The sequence below is a fragment of the Oncorhynchus keta genome, chromosome 19, assembly GCF_023373465.1.
Source record: "Oncorhynchus keta strain PuntledgeMale-10-30-2019 chromosome 19, Oket_V2, whole genome shotgun sequence".
NCBI classification, from domain to species: domain Eukaryota; kingdom Metazoa; phylum Chordata; class Actinopteri; order Salmoniformes; family Salmonidae; genus Oncorhynchus; species Oncorhynchus keta.
In genome coordinates, this window is record NC_068439.1 from 24,276,887 (window position 1) to 24,292,549 (window position 15,663).

The 15,663-nt window shown below is 41.9% G+C and overlaps 1 protein-coding gene across 4 annotated transcripts in view; it reads left to right on the top strand.

Annotated features, from left to right (window-relative positions):
* Positions 1–4,932: 4,932 nt before the first annotated feature.
* The window catches only part of thrap3b (thyroid hormone receptor associated protein 3b), a 37,292-nt gene continuing 26,561 nt past the window's right edge, over positions 4,933–15,663 (top strand). For 2 of the 4 annotated variants that reach the window (XR_004823118.2, XM_035757623.2), the window contains exon 1: positions 10,344–10,549. The gene's annotated coding sequence lies outside the window, so the exon portion shown is untranslated. Of the gene's footprint in view, positions 5,111–10,145; positions 10,245–10,343; positions 10,550–15,663 lie in introns of those variants that run through there. The other 2 variants (XM_035757626.2, XM_035757624.2) reach the window with 2 other exon arrangements.

Consider the following 15,663-nt stretch of genomic DNA (forward strand, 5'->3'; position numbering starts at 1 on the left):
GAGTGCCTGTCTTTCTTTCTGTCTGTCTGTGCGTCTGTTTGTGTCACTCTCGTCTATTGTTTAAGATGGTATGATACAGACTAAGTAGTACATTTCGGTTGGCTCAATGTCTGATAAGTGAAACATGAATGTATGGGACGTGAGTCTAACATTGTCACAGTCTTACATTTGCCAGGAGTTTGATCAGCGGTTGCTGGTTCTATCAGGACACAGTACAGTATCTGTCTGCTTTTCCATGTCGCTGCTGGTTCTATCAGGACACAGTACAGTATCTGTCTGCTGTTCCATGTCACTGCTGGTTCTATCAGGACACAGTACAGTATCTGTCTGCTGTTCCATGTCGCTGCTGGTTCTATCAGGACACAGTACAGTATCTGTCTGCTGTTCCATGTCACTGCTGGTTCTATCAGGACACAGTACAGTATCTGTCTGCTGTTCCATGTCGCTGCTGGTTCTATCAGGACACAGTACAGAATCTGTCTGCTGTTCCATGTCGCTGCTGGTTCTATCAGGACACAGTACAGAATCTGTCTGCTGTTCCATGTCGCTGCTGGTTCTATCAGGACACAGGACAGTATCTGTCTGCTGTTCCATGTCGCTGCTGGTTCTATCAGGACACAGTACAGTATCTGTCTGCTGTTCCATGTCGCTGCTGGTTCTATCAGGACACAGTACAGTATCTGTCTGCTGTTCCATGTCGCTGCTGGTTCTATCAGGACACAGTACAGTATCTGTCTGCTGTTCCATGTCGCTGCTGGTTCTATCAGGACACAGTACAGTATCTGTCTGCTGTTCCATGTCACTGCTGGTTCTATCAGGACACAGTACAGTATCTGTCTGCTGTTCCATGTCACTGCTGGTTCTATCAGGACACAGTACAGTATCTGTCTGCTGTTCCATGTCGCTGCTGGTTCTATCAGGACACAGTACAGTATCTGTCTGCTGTTCCATGTCACTGCTGGTTCTATCAGGACACAGTACAGTATCTGTCTGCTGTTCCATGTCGCTGCTGGTTCTATCAGGACACAGTACAGTATCTGTCTGCTGTTCCATGTCGCTGCTGGTTCTATCAGGACACAGTACAGTATCTGTCTGCTGTTCCATGTCGCTGCTGGTTCTATCAGGACACAGTACAGTATCTGTCTGCTGTTCCATGTCGCTGCTGGTTCTATCAGGACACAGTACAGTATCTGTCTGCTGTTCCATGTCGCTGCTGGTTCTATCAGGACACAGTACAGTATCTGTCTGCTGTTCCATGTCGCTGCTGGTTCTATCAGGACACAGTACAGTATCTGTCTGCTGTTCCATGTCGCTGCTGGTTCTATCAGGACACAGTACAGTATCTGTCTGCTGTTCCATGTCACTGCTGGTTCTATCAGGACACAGTACAGTATCTGTCTGCTGTTCCATGTCACTGCTGGTTCTATCAGGACACAGTACAGTATCTGTCCGCTGTTCAATTTCACTGCTGGTTCTATAAAGGCTCTATCTGCAAAAATATGATTCCTGAGATAATTTTCTTTCCAATTCTGAACCATTGTTGGTTTGAATGGTGTCAGCCATTTTTATCTTGTATTCTTTTGAACTTAACAACATGCATTTTGGTATTTAGAGTACTATATAGATAGAGAACAGAACAAGGCTACATCAATAGCTACATTTTGACAAAAATGCAGGTAGAACCTCAGTCCCAAACTCTCCAAATGTTAAAGTGGTGAATGAGAGGAGGGAGATGGAGGGAGGTTAAAGAGACTCTCTGTCCCTTGATCTGGCAGAGAGAGAGATGGATTTTGTCAGATCAAGGGACCAAGAGTGAAAAATGGAGTGATGGATGGAGAGAGAGATGGATAGATCTGTTAAGTGCAGCATTACAGCTGCTCTCTCTGATCACAACACACTTCACTAGAAATCACTGGGGTAGGATTGCCAGCCTGTTTACCCAGAGTAGCAGCTGGTGATGCAAATCATTGAGTCAGGTTCAAACCTCCATTTGACAATAATTACTTATTATTTTCTCAAGAGAGAAAAACACCACTGCTTCAGTGGACAATGGTAATTGTGAGTAGGTTTGTTGGTTATTAGTTTGATCGGATAAGTCATTATCTTCATCCCATATGGCACCCTATTCCCTTTATAGTGCACTACTTTTGAAGGAGTGCACTATATAGGGAATGGGCTGCCATTTGAGGCAGAGGCATAAGCTCATTATGCCAGAAGGTGGCAGCACTTGTTTACAAACATGATGCGGATCCTCTGTTCAACAACTGTTCAGATTTATCCTGCTGGTCTTTTATAATGGCATCCGTATTTATCTTTATCACAGATACTCCAGCGAGTAGAGGAAATATCATTATGATCGGATTAAATCATCAAAAAGGTCCGAAGGATAGTGAAAATGTCACGTGTTCCCCAAATGCCTTGTGCACAATATAGTGATTTTACAGCATCCAAAAACAAAAACGCAACTAAGATTTTTGCTGTTATTATTCCCTCAAAAATACCAAAACATGACTCATCTCTCATCATCATTCAGGCACCACCAGCGTTTCCAGACCAGGTCTGATCCACGTGATGGATCATCTGCAGCTGATGAAATCACTGAAGAAAGGAGCTTCACTCTTATCTATCCATCTATTTATAGGAGAGTGTTGGACAGTCCAATGACATATGGGCTTCAGTCATGGTCTATGCCAAGAGGGTCTGTGTCTAGGGAATAGGGTGCTATTTGGGTCACAGGCAAGGACTTGATTCATTGGGAAGGTGGGACAGGATCCATTATGATGGATTGAGCCACCTCTGCCTCCATTTGAAACGCTGAAGGTTCCCAAAGTGGCAACTTAAGAGAATTGATTTGATTCATGACATTACAGATAGTTTATTGTGGTGTTTATTGGTTATTGGTTGCCAGGGTTGTAACTGAATACATGTATTAAAAAAAACACTTGATTATTACTTCTTGGATCACTTAAATTCAGAAAAGGACGTTTGCGAAAAAATACATTGACACCTTTCTTTTTTCACAATTACATTCAATTCAACATTGAAAAGCGCAATTTCAAATTTGTTCACCAGAGCGACTCTAACCACAAGTCAGAGACCACTGTGACACCAACTGCGTATGATGGATCCGTTTTATCTTCCTCGAATGACTAAAAGGGGAAGTGATCCAAAAGTAACTGAAAGTAATCAGATTACGTTACTGAGTTAAGGTAATCCAAAAGTTACACTACCAATTACAATTTGACAGGTAGTAACTAACCGATTACATTTAGAAAGTCACCTACCCAACAACCCTGATGGTTGCTGTTATGGATGTCTAATCCTCATTCTAACATATTATACAGTGAATCTTTCAGGGTTTTGGTTGCTATGGCTAAAACTATTGATCTTTGGTGGGCATTCGTTGTGTTCAAGTTGTGTTATACATCTCAGGTGTTTACTGTGGGTAAAATTTTAACTTAAAAAAAGGTCAATGAACTGTGAAAGCAAACTTGACTTGATTCATTGGACATTAGACGGTCGATATAAAGGACAAAAAGATTGCTGCACTAAGAGTCAGACACCTGCTATCTGTGCAGGACAGGCTGTATTTGTTTAGCTGTTGCTCTGGGTTGCAACCCCATGATGATTGACCCTTGTAATGAAAGCAGACACCACAACAGGTGTGTGTTCACTATCCCTTTGCAATCAAACATAATATGCCTTGTGGTCAATCTCTTTTCAGCATCCCTGGGCAGCCCACTAACTTTTAATAGAACCCTTTATCACAACAAATTCCCCTAGGCTATGGTCATGGTGCTTATTTCATGCCCTGGCTAACATATTGAATATCCAGCTAAATAAACTGTGCCTACTGAAACAGCAGCCGTAACAGCTTTCTGGCACTGAAAGTATGCCCTCTGTATTGGTTTACTCTCTGTTGGAGAGAAAAGCGTTTTCTGTGTCTTCAGGAACACTTGTAGTCCTCAGTGCAGTAACTCAGGACTACAATAAATTGATGTGACTTATTTGGCACTCCAGCTGAAGACACTAATACATACTGTATATTAAAAGGTTTATTCCCATTGTTTCCCTTGTACAGTGCATTGAGGTAGACGAAGAGCCTTCCCTTCACTTATTTTCTATGTTCTCCTTGGGTGTACTTACTGGAACCAGGTGATGTCACCAGGGTCCCAGCAGCTCATGTCACGTGTTCTGGGAAAAAGCTAGGTTGATGTCTATAGGTGTAGGCATAATAGAATTAGGAATACTAGTAATTTAGCACATTTGTAATTGAATAGGATCTCGATGGTATTGTAGCTAGGTCAAGAGCTGCCTACTGCTCTATATGATAATACACAGAACCACTTCCCTTTGGTTACTGGAGAGCTAGTTAGGGTGGACTATTTGCATAACCGTCTGTACATTGTGATGTGGTATCACACCTTTGACAATGGATAGTTTGAATCTTCTACAGTTATGCAAATGTTTCAACCATGTATGCTACAGTATCTCTAGTGACTGATGTGTTAGTCTTTCTACCATTTTGAAAAATGACAGACATTTGAAACCTGTGTGTCAGGGCACTTTCCTCTCTGGTCCCACGTTGGCCACAGTGGTATGGACGGCGTGTTGCATTTTAAAATGTCCGTCATCAGGAAAGGGCGAGGCAGGTCTTCTGCTTAACTTTACCAAAACACTACAGGACACATTTTCCACAACACTGTGTTGTCCTTTCCCACAGACTAAACAACACCGAGTCTACTGAAATGAACTAGCATCTAGGGAGGCCATCCTTTAGACATGAATAACATTGAACTTTTGACCCTTGCCTCTGTCTCGGTCCTCATAAAATCTACCATTGAATTGTTTTTAAAGTCAACTCCCCCTGCTGAACACATGGTTTCCTAGAGGCTGAAGACATACCATATACAAACACATAATCCCACATAACTACAGACAATGCTACACTAAATAAAACGAACAACGTGTGCAGTACACAGATTTTGCCGTTGTAGTTTTTATCAAGCACATGCCAGATAAGAACCAGGGTTTGTATTCCTCCCCCGTGGTTCATTGGGCTTCCTGCTCTTATTTTTTACTTTCTCTTTTTCACGCTGCCAGACTCGAGGTGAGTTCTCTTTTTATGTTTGGATTTCTTACTTTTACATGTTTACCTAGCCCTTGTTTTTAGACAGATCTTGTGTGATGGTAGGTATGCAGGTCTGAAACTAATTATTTAGTAGATCAGCCATTATAATGAGTTAAATGGACATACAATGACCCCACTGGGCATAGACGTCAATGCAACGTCTATTCCACATTTGTTCAAGGTAATTTCATTGAAATGACGTGGATACAACGTTGATTCAACCAAAAAAAAAAAGACTGTATAAAGTAATACAATGCTATTTTATGGTGAAAATTATATTTTATACAAATACAATTGCTTTGTTTAACAAATAAAAAAACAAATCTAAAAAAAGAAAGTCTAAATAATTGGCGCTCCTGTTTTCAATACTCCTGCACTTTTTTCAAAGATGTTTTATGAGATTGCAGAACACATTGGGAGGGATCTTAGACCATTTCTATATACAGAATGCAAAACACACATTTATTGAGGTTCAAGTCTGGAGACTGAGAAGACATTTGCAAAATGTTGATGTTGTGGTCAATTAACCATTTCTTTGTGGATTTTGATGTGTGCTCGGGGTAGAAAATCCACTAGAAAATCCACTTGCGGCCAAGTTTCAGCCTCCTAGCAGAGGCAACCAGGTTTTTGGCTAAAATGTCCTGGTACCTGGTCGAGTTTGATGCAGTTGACCTTAACAAGGGCCTCAAGACCAGTGGAAACATAACAACCCCATGACATCAAAGATCCACCACCTTATTTTACAGTAGGTATGATGTACTTTTCTGCATATGCATATTTCTTTCGAGGCCAAACCCACCACTGGGTGTGCGTGGCCAAAGAACTGTATTTTCATGTCATCCAACAATTGTAAATGCCTGGAGTTTGCTAAAACAGCATTGGCACTTGGATTGGAACCGGTGCTAAGATCAGAGGACACACAAATCGAGCCCTTTGATCACACACACCAGTGGTGGGTTTGGCGTCGACAGAAAGATGCAAGGAGAGGGTGCCGGAGTATTGAAAACAGGGGGGCCAATAATTATGTTTTACTACTTAGAACAATATCATTGTTTTGAATATAATACCCGACTGTATATCTATATAATCAGTCATGACCCTATGTAAAAAAAATAAACCTCTTGTAAACAGAGTTAAGTGACCAACACAGAGGAGAGGCAATTATGTCGACCAACAAAATAATAACAGGAAGGGTTTGAAGCTGTTGAGGCATTTGAAGCTGTTGAGGAATTTTTATTAAGCTGTTGAGGAGTTTGAAGCTGTTGACATGGTGCACAGTTAACCCCAGTTAAAGCTAAGGGGGACAGGAAGAGATGGAGAGACCTTGTGGAGGCCTTACACGCCACTCTGTGCAATGAAGCCCAAGTAAAGGGGACATAGCATCCCATTGCATACTCAGCAGAATTACCCTCAAACTTGACGGTGTGTTTCTGCACAACTAGAGCTACATAGGCTGGGTCCCAGATGGCACCCTATTCCCTACATAGTCCTATGGGCCCTGGTAAAAAAAAAAGTAGTGCACTATATAGGAAATAGAGTGCCATTTGGTACGCATCCTACTGTGGACAGCTCTCAGCCAGAAGCAGGAAATAGGTCACAGCACAAAATCGTTTGCATCACCGCTGTAGCAGCAGCCATCTTATTCCCACAGAATTATGTACCTCCAGTCTCCTGTGAAAGTGAAGTGCAATGATCAACGCTTTAAATAGAAACAGGTACTGACAAAAGACGTTGTCTTCCACCTCAGTGTTTGGTTGAGTTTATGGTGGCCAGCCAGTCACTCCAGATTTCAACTGGCATTCCTACAATGGGAATGCAGTAAACTGGGAATCACACAGATAAAAACCACAAAACACATTTGATAAAAACTCGAATGAATTGCAGCATGACCTTGTGTTTGTTCTGTTGGTTTAGAGCCCTGTTGTGGACAGACTACCCATCTCACCAAATTATGCAACATTGGTTGTTTGTTTTCCTTCTTTTTGAGTTGACTTACTTCATTGTCCTATGGGCCTAGTGTTGACATGTGCTATTGGTTTAGCCTTTTTTTGTGGGATGAAGACATCAAGTGTACTAATCCCGTAACCTGGAAAGCCTATGACTAGATGACTCAAGTACTGGCATAAAAACTTTCCCCATTTAGTTTATGCACAAGGAGCACATTTCCTGAAGGATTGTGCATGTAAAGCAGAGCACCAAGATTTTTTCACATAGGCCAAGGCTTTAGTTGACTGGTTGTAGGTCAAGAGTCATAAAAACGCTCAGAATAACAAGACGTTAGATATATGAAACTTCAGGAGCTAGTAAATGAGTTGTCAAAGGGATGATACGGCAGACATGTCCTAAGGTCTACAACAATCCTTGCCATATCTTCATCTTATAGGTTAGTGTTACCTTTACAGGGTCAAAACCTTTGAGACAACAATTTTCATTGTCACCCACCTTTTGCCTGTTTAGTCCCTTCCCTCATGGAATGTAAAGCCAAAGTGAGACCATAAACAGTCTATAATAGTGATTGACAGGTCTAGGAGGCATGTGGCATTACACAATGTGTCGACAGGACATTGGGCTAAATTGAATCTAGGCACCACCAGGTCTAGGGACACCTGCATTCCAAAAGCACCTGGAAGGAAGGGAAGGAAGGGAGAGTGAGAAAAAAATAGTGTTTGTCACTATCTCTGCAGCCTCTAAGGTCAAAAGGGGGTGAATTTACTACCACAGATGTGAGATGTGCTTGGAAAAATGATAAAGGATGCATCTTGGAGCTGGTAGTGGTTAGTTATATGTTATACAGTAGAGTAGACTATATTATATATGCAGTAGGAGGGAGATAGTTTTAGAAACTATCTGGATAGGCAGTTCCTCTGTCCTTGAGATGGTTTTAGAGAACAGCCAGGTTTGTTTCCTTTCCACAACCATTATGATGATACCCTGTATGTATGTGGTGCTCAGTTAGCCTATTTAAAGACTATCAAGTATGGGACATGTCAACGCAGCATGATAAGAACACAGTGAATAGAAAGGGAGTCACTGTACGGAGTTGAAGACGAGCGCATTTTTCCTTGCTCAAGTCTCTCACTATTTAGTTTCCAGAGTAATGACGTGTGTTCAATTTATGCTTTAGATCAAACACACCTGATCTCGTCAGGTTCTCTTTCAGTAGCCTGCAGCCAGGCACTGTTCAAACCCCAACTGCATGGTAGCAGTGATATAGTCAACACGACGTGACTTCTCAGCAGGGAGCAAAGATGCTGGTTTATGAGACCATCAAAACAAAGGCATCATCTGCCAACAAGCTGCATGCTACCATCTTTCTGCCCTGTTAAATGGAAGGTAATGGAAATACAGAACTGCTGCTGGGGTCTACACATGGCACAGAACAAAAAAGGGACGACAGAGGCGCATTACTACACAAATCAGCTAATTTTTACAAGAGCACAAAAATACAATTGCATTATTGATGTTCATGAAGTAATTCTTGCTGGATTAATATGATTCTAATTCATTTGGATTTTAATGGGGATTTCCTCCCGAGTGCAAAAATAATCCCTTTATCTGCCTCCTTCTGAATGGAAAAGTGCTGTTTTCTTCCATAACACATCTGGGGTTTTACTGAATTGGCTGACTAGGCCTTGGCTTTGGATAAAGATTGGCAGTGTATTCCATTGAATACAAAGATTTTTATTTTAAACACTTCAGGGGGGAATAACATGTCCAACAGTGAAATGACTCCAGATTCCCACAATGCACTCTCTCTGTGAATGGACAATGATTATAAAAATATGGGTCCCACTTTATTTGGATAGTCTCATATAGAGGATGTACAGATGGTCATACTATCAACAAACTGTCTGTTGATGAGCAAATACTTGCTAAGGGTAGGTTTAGAATAAGGGGTGGGGTGAGGGTTAAGGTTAAGGTTAGGCTAAGGGTTAAGTTTAGGGTAGGGCTAGGGTAGAGGATAGTTAGTTGAAAAGTTGTTGACGGTTATTGAACATCTACTAGGGACTATCCAAATAAAGTGTTACCAAAATCTGTTACACATTTACTACTGGCTAATACAGTCAGTCCTCTACAGAGGACTAATCTCACACACACACACACACACACACACACACACACACACACACACACACACACACACACACACACCTCTATGTAAAAAATAATAATAATACAAATCTTTCTATCTCTCAGGTACAGTACCAGTCAAAAGTGTGGACACCTACACATTCAGTTTTTTTATTTTTTTAAACAATTTTCTGTATTGTAGAATAGTAAAGACTATCAAAACTATGAAATAACACATACAGAATCATGTAATAACCACAAAGTGTTAAACAAATCTAAATATATTGTATATAGTAGCCACCCTATAGCGTCGCACACTCTTTGTATTATCATCCAGCTTCATGAGGTAGTCACCTGGAATGCATTTGAACAGGTGTGCCTTTAAAAGTTCATTTGTGGAATTTCCTTCTTAATTTCTTTGAGCCAATCGGTTGTGTTGTGACAACGTAGAGGTGGTTTACAGAAGATAGCCCTATTTCAATTAAGTCGCACTTTCCTTTTCATTAGGGACAGATAGTTTGGACAGGTAGCCAACTCCTTGTAAAATGTACGGAACATTTTAGAGTATGATGAAGCAAAAGGGGGGTTGAGCGCATGTTCATTTAGGTCAATACTGGTAGAGGAAACAGTGCATCCTGTAGTCTATTTCGAGCCCAAGAAAATGCGTCTCATCAGGAAAGCACAATACATTGCAGGTTCAGGTAATATTTTACAGTAGTAGCCTACAGTAGCTACTGGATGACTGATTGGCAGCATGATTTGAATAATCCAAATAATAATCAAATTAAAGATTTGACAGGGAAATCTAGGAAGGAAATTTGACCTTAGTCAAAGAGGAAGAGGCATAGCAAGATGTTTCACTCTCGCCAAAATGTCTCAAATAAGCATAATTTGTTCCTATGGGCTTATTTCGAGCTAATCACCTGCCTTCCTGCCTTTGGGACAACGACTCCATTGTTGGGGCGGAGATATGAGCATCTCGTCATTATATACCGATCTCTGCCTCACTAGCCTACTGCGTACTGTACCTTACGACTCACTGGTGAGGGGGACCAAATGGCTCAATACATTTGGTAGCTAGCGTACGATACATTAGCTACGATATCAGAAATATGTATGTATTTAGCAGAAAATTACATTTATGACTTCGGGTAGTAAAGTTAAATACCGACCGTGCAACTGCGTCCTCCTTGTCAGGGGTAGAGTTAACGTTATTCAGTTGCTTTTGTCGGAAAGCAGCAGGAGCGTATTGGTCTGGTTTGGCTTGCAACACAATTTAGCTAACTTAACATTTTATTTGTATTAACAAACAAGCTAGCTAATTTAGTCGTGTGAAACCAGTTTGAGGTAAGTGAAAGGGCATGTTGTTTTATAAACCAGTTATTTTACCTGTTGACGTCTGCCAGTGAAGCTAGTTAGCTAGCCAACGTTAGCTACCCACCCCTAGCCGATTAAACTCAACTCCAGTTTAGTCGGCTACTTACCCTCTGCTCTCCAGCCAGGTAACTAGTCACTTGAATACTAAAATAGTGTAGTTAGCTAGTTAACTAACTAAAATGTAACCCAGTTTACTGTAAAAATTGACTAGGTAGTGAGAACGCAATTCTAGCTAGCTACCTGATTTTATATAGTTAATCTTGTTCCTTATTAGCCTTGACTTGAGCTAACTAACTAGCCACAATGTATGTGTACACTGACTGTTGTCATGTCCATTACTCCACTACTAGTAAGAGCAGCTGTTTGCCTCTAAACATAGCTATGTTTGCCAAGTACATTAGGATAATTAAAAAGCTAAATGAGTGCAAAAACGGATGTATTCACCAACTGTTAATGACCTAACTAACGTCGGGCATCAAACAGTTGCTGTCATCTGTTTTTTGGGGGTAGTAGCCTCATGTGAATTCAACAATAGCCTACAATGTTGTAGCCAGAATTATAAATAATACTCCACCAGCATTAATCATGTGAGTAGCAATACATCCTTGAAATATAAGTTTGTCTTTTGATTGACCAAAAGCAGACCGATCACATGTCAATCTGGCAACATTTCAGGGACTAGAATGCTCCCAATCAATGTCAATATTTAAATGAGATTGCTCTAGATTAGACTACTCCGCGGTTGTCACTAGCCAGTGAAAATGGCTATATCAAAATTACTGAAGGGATAATCCATCCCAAAACAAATTGAGTGGTAAGTAACACTAACGTAAAAATAATTTGAACAAATGTTTCATTTTGTCGTTAAATCCCTTAAGGAAATCTTTTGCAGCTCAAATCTACTACAAAACCCACAATGCAGTTCTCTCTCGCCGGGCTAGGTAGCTAGAAAACATAGCTACACACAATAGTAGCAGAGTCAATATAAGCATGTGAAGTAACTAGTTAGCTTGTACAATCGCCTAAACAAACAGCACTATCAATTTAGAAGTCTTACTCACTGAGTTCAACTTCCAGTTCGTTTCTGCCACTGAGCTATAAACGGCGTCTCTACCCAGAGCGAGAGCAGAGTAACGTTGCTATCCCACAGAGATGCTTTTGAGGAGATGGGGTACTCCATTAGAATCGTATTAACGCCCATTGTGAACATTGTCCATAAATCGTCCATGGGCCGCGCGGTGCATTCTGTGACGATGAGCTCTCCTTCAAGGAGTGAATGGGAGTCAATTGAGCCCAAGCTCAAAAACCAAACATTAGCATGAATTTCGAGAAACAAGTACAACGTTGCAAACCATTTCCAATGTGTGAGATTATTAACTTGTTCGCTGTAATATCATATAGCTTTGGAATCATGACATGAGGGAAATAGGCAACTTTCTCTACTCTTACTCTAAATTTGAGAAGGGATTGCATGACGATTAGTTTAGCAACCGTGTGATTTAGCATGACGACGCGAATGTGATGGGTCGACAGTCAGTTGGATGGGGGCGTTTCTTCTTTCCTTTATTTAATATCTCTGTTTCACAGACACTGGGCGCATTGCGCCATGGTACTTGAAGGAGAAAAAGAGTTGAATCATTTTGGACACTGTTTAGATAAAGCACATCTAAGTGAAATATTTCATTTTTTTTTCAGGACGATATAAACGTATGGATGTGTTCTAGACAATTATGCCCATACCATCTTTTGGCTGCTTTGGCGATCTGGAGTGCATTTCATTGTTTTAAAAGCGTAATGAAATATGATAGTGTTATTTCCAGTGACGAGTTAGGTTGGGATTAGTCATAATTATGATTTAGTGGTGGCTAGTGAGGACCCGACTCTGCATTCAATACTCAGTAACAAGAAACCGAGGCTTACAACTCTTAATATCATTATTTACCGAATATGTTCAACCATAGCGCTTAGGCTGTGTAGGCGATGTCATAATTTAAAGCTTCAACATGTTTTTTTGGCGACCTGACCAAATTCAGATAGAAATGGGATTATAGATGTGTAATTCTCATTGAAAGCAAATCTACGAAGGGGTAGATCTGTTCTGTGCTCCATTTCAATGCTTCCAGTTAAGTTTAGTTTTTACTTTCCGTTTTTTTTAGATGGTACGACGATGGTACGACGATTCTCTACACTAGCTTGTTTTGTCACATACACAGCACTTTTATTTATTTATTTCACCTTTATTTAACCAGGTAGCCTAGTTAAGAACAAGTTCTCATTTGCAACTGCGACCTGGCCGAGATAAAGCATAGCAGTGTGATCAGACAACAACACAGAGTTACACATGGAGTGAACAATAAACAAGTCAATAACATAGTAGAAACAAAATAATCTATATACATTGTGTGCAAAGGGCATGCAGAGGTAGGCAATAAATAGGCCATAGGAGTGAATAGTTACAATTTAGCAGATTAACACTGGAGTGATAAATAATCAGATGAATATGTGCAGGTAGAGATACTGGTGTGCAAAAGAGCAGAAAAGTAAATAAAATAAAAACAGTATGGGGATGAGGTAGGTAAATTGGGTGGGCTATATAGCGATGGACTATGTACAGCTGCAGCGATCGGTTAGCTGCTCAGATAGCAGATGTTTAAAGTTGGTGAGGGAGATAAGTCTCCAACTTCAAAGCTTTTGCAATTCGCTCCAGTCACAGGCAGCAAAGAACTGAAGGAAAGGCGGCCAAATGAGGTTTTGGCTTTAGGGATGATCAGTGAGATACACCTGCTGGAGCGCGTGCTACGGGTGGGTGTTGCCATCGTGACCAGTGAACTGAGAGAAGGCGGAGCTTCACCTAGCATGGACTTGTAGATGACCTGAGCCTGTGGGTCTGGCGACGAACATGTAGTGAGGGCCAGCCGACTAGAGCATACAGGTCGCAGTGTTGGGTGGTATAAGGTGCTTTAGTAACAAAACGGATGGCACTGTGATAAACTGCATCCAGTTTGCTGCATGCATTTGGTTTTACTAGCGTTTAAGAGCAGTTGGAGGCCACGGAAGGAGTGTTGTATGGCATTGAAGCTCGTTTGGAGGTTAGATAGCACAGTGTCCAAGGAAGGGCCAGAAGTATACAGAATGGTGTCGTCTGCTTAGAGGTGGATCAGGGAATCGCCCGCAGCAAGAGCCAACATCATTGATATATACAGAGAAAAGAGTCGGCCTGAGAATTGAACCCTGTGGTACCCCCATAGAGACTGCCAGAGGACCGGACAACATGCCCTCCGATTTGACACACTGAACTCTGTCTTCAAAGTAGTTGGTGAACCAGGCTAGGCAGTCATTAGAAAAACCGAGGCTACTGAGTCTGCCGATAAGAATATGGTGATTGACAGAGTCGAAAGCCTTGGCCAGGTCGACAAAGACTGCTGCACAGTACTGTCTTTTATCGATGGCGGTTATGATATCGTTTAGTTCCTTATGCGTGGCTGAGGTGCACCCGTGACTAGCTCGGAAACCAGATTGCACAGCGGAGAAGGTACGGTGGGATTGAGATGGTCAGTGATCCGTTTGTTGACTTGGCTTTCGAAGACCGTAGATAGGCAGGGCAGGATGGATATAGGTCTGTAACAGTTTGGGTCCAGGGTGTCTCCCCTTTGAAGAGGGGGATGACTGCGGCAGCTCTCCAATCCTGGTGGATCTCAGATGATACGATGGAGAGGTTGAACAGGCTGGTACAAGGGGTTGCGACATTGGCGGTGGACAGTTTCAGAAATAGAGGGTCCAGATTGTCAAGCCCAGCTGATTTGTATGAGTCCAGTTTTTGCAGCTCTTCAGAAGATCTGCTATCTGGATTTGGGTAAAGGAGAAGCTGGGGAGGTGTGGGCGAGTAGCTGCGGGGGGCCGGAGCTTTTGGCCGAGGTTGGAGTAGCCAGGAGGAAGGCATGGCCAGCCGTTGAGAAATGCTTGTTGAAGTTTCGATTATGTTACCTAGCCTCAGTGCAGTGGGAAGCTGGGAGGAGGTGCTCTTGTTCTCCATGGACTTTACAGTGTCCCAGAACTTTTTGAGTTAGAGCTACAGGATGCAAATTTCTGCTTGAGAAAGCTGGCCTTTGCTTTCCTGACTGACTGTGTGTATTGGTTCCTGACTTCCCCAAACAGTTGCATATCGGGGACTATTCGATGCTATTGCAGTCCGCCACAGGATGTTTTTGTGCTGGTCGAGGGCAGTCAGCTCTGGAGTGAACCAAGGGCTATATCTGTTCTTAGTTCTGCATTTTTTGAACGGAGTATGCTTGTCTAAGATGGTGAGGAAGTTACATTTAAAGAATGACCAGGCATCCTCAACTGACGGGATGAGGTCAATATCTTTCCAGGATACACGGGCCATGTCGATTAGAAAGGACTTCGCAGAAGTGTTTTAGGAGCATGTGACCGTGATGAGGGGTGGCCGTTTGACTGCGGACCCGTAGCGGATACAGGCAATGAGGCAGTGATCGCTGAGATCCTGATTGAAGACAGCAGAGGTGTATTTGGAGTGCAAGTTGGTCAGGATAATGTCAATTAGGGTGCCCATGTTTACAGATTTAGGGTTGTACCTGGTGGGTTCCTTGATGATTTGTGTGAGATTGAGGGCATCTAGCTTAGATTGTAGGACTTCCGGGCGTTAAGCATATCCCAGTTTAGGTCACCTAACAGAACAAATTCTGAAGCTAGATGGGGGTGATCAATTCACAGATGGTGTCCAGGGCACAGCTGGGAGCTGAGGGGGTCGGTAGCAGGTGGCAACAGTGAGACTTTCTGAGAGATTAATTTTTTTAAATTAGAAGTTCTAACTCTTTGGGCATAGACCTGGAAAGTATGACAGAACTTTGCAGGCTATCTCTGCAGTAGATTGCAACTCCTCCCCTTTTGCAGTTCTATCTTGACGGAAAGTGTTCTAGTTGGGTATGGAAACCTCAGAATTTTTGGTGGCCTTCCTAACACTGTATTTCTGATCAATTTGAAGTTATTTTAATGGACAAAAATGTGTTTTTCTTTCAAAAACAAGGACGTTTTTACACAGAACCCAAACCGGCTGCGCGTGTGCG